The 1,333-nt window shown below is 36.3% G+C and overlaps 1 long non-coding RNA gene across 1 annotated transcript in view; it reads left to right on the top strand.

Moving 5' to 3' along the window:
- Window positions 1-700: 700 nt before the first annotated feature.
- LOC105128580 (uncharacterized) overlaps window positions 701-1,333 on the top strand; it is a 5,016-nt gene continuing 4,383 nt past the window's right edge. The window contains exon 1 of the long non-coding RNA XR_842891.1: window positions 701-987. This is a non-coding gene — a long non-coding RNA (uncharacterized LOC105128580). The remainder of the gene's footprint in view (window positions 988-1,333) is intronic.

The following is a 1,333-nucleotide window of genomic DNA, read 5'->3' on the forward strand; positions in this document are numbered from 1 at the left end:
CCATTAATTATGAAAAAGAAGATAATGAGGAATAAAATGATACGGCAGGAGCTTTTTTTTTTTTTTTATCACTGAGAATTGCCATACACACTGTCTAAAACGCACGACAGCTTTCAAGCACCCGTGCATAATGTGAACACACTATCAATTTTTTTCAATTAAAAAATATTATTTTAATATTAAATTACAGCACAACTCTTAATTAAACCAATAACTAAAAAAACCAAAAGGCACTAATACTCCTAATTCATATGAATTAAATTATTTATACATGTGTAATTGCATTGTGTATTAAAAATAAAAATTCCTAAATAATCTCACTATCACTGAAACAATTGATTTTGGGTATTTTAGTTATTTTATTGATGAATAAAATGATGAATAGATGAAAACACATGGGACATGTATCTTTTTTTTAATATTTTATCTATTACACTTTCAGAATTTATACACAGAAATATAAGTTGTCTATTTCTATTTATAGAAATGAGAATGAGTGTTCCATAATTCTAGCTTTTGACCGATTATATGTTATGACTTGATTTCCTCAGCAGGTTAATGAGCATCGACTGATTGTTGGCGTGATCTTCTTTTGTTGATTGTTTAGTTGTAACCGAAGGAGTTGGCATGATCCTTTACGTGATGTTGACTAGCCTTGATGGAGGTCGGCTCAGCTTGGCACAAATCAGTCTGGGTTAGTTGTCCCCTGCTCATTAACGACTCTTGCACCTCTAGAAGACAGCTGCGATCGTCTGCCTTTTCTTTTCAATCAATTTTTCGCATTTTGATGGCTTTGGGTCAGGTGTGCTGCTTGGATTTGGCTCAAACTCTCTTCCTTGCTCAGCTCTTAGCTTCTCTTTTGGGCTGGACTCAAGTTGGAGCTGCTCTTACAATGCCCAGGACAACAACATCATTGTGCATTTAATGCACCAGCCTCTTGCTCTCGCTTTGGGTCTCCCCTGACATTGGGAGATATGTTATTGTTTGGTGAGAATTACAATCTTTTTTATTTGGGACAATTGGTTGTGCTTTGGTTTTGGTTTGTGTCTCACCTGGGTTTTGTTCCCCGTTAGGATGCAACTAGGTTTGTGTTTTACCCTTTTGTTTTTTCATTGGATTTTGTTTTGGTTTGCTGTTAGTGGGTTTTGTTCTTTTCATGTTACTTCAACATGATTTTTACGTGCGTGAATTTTGGCTACTCATCTAACTAGCCTATTAGGTTCTTTCATATCAGATTTTGAGGTGGTTTAGCAAGTTGGCGGTCAGTACCTGGACTTCCCAGGCTCCTTTTGCAATATGCTCTCTACATTTCAGCCTACTCACTCCCCCCCCC

Source organism: Populus euphratica, unplaced genomic scaffold (genome assembly GCF_000495115.2).
Source record: "Populus euphratica unplaced genomic scaffold, PopEup_1.0 scaffold111.1, whole genome shotgun sequence".
In the NCBI taxonomy this organism is placed as follows: Eukaryota; Viridiplantae; Streptophyta; class Magnoliopsida; order Malpighiales; family Salicaceae; genus Populus; species Populus euphratica.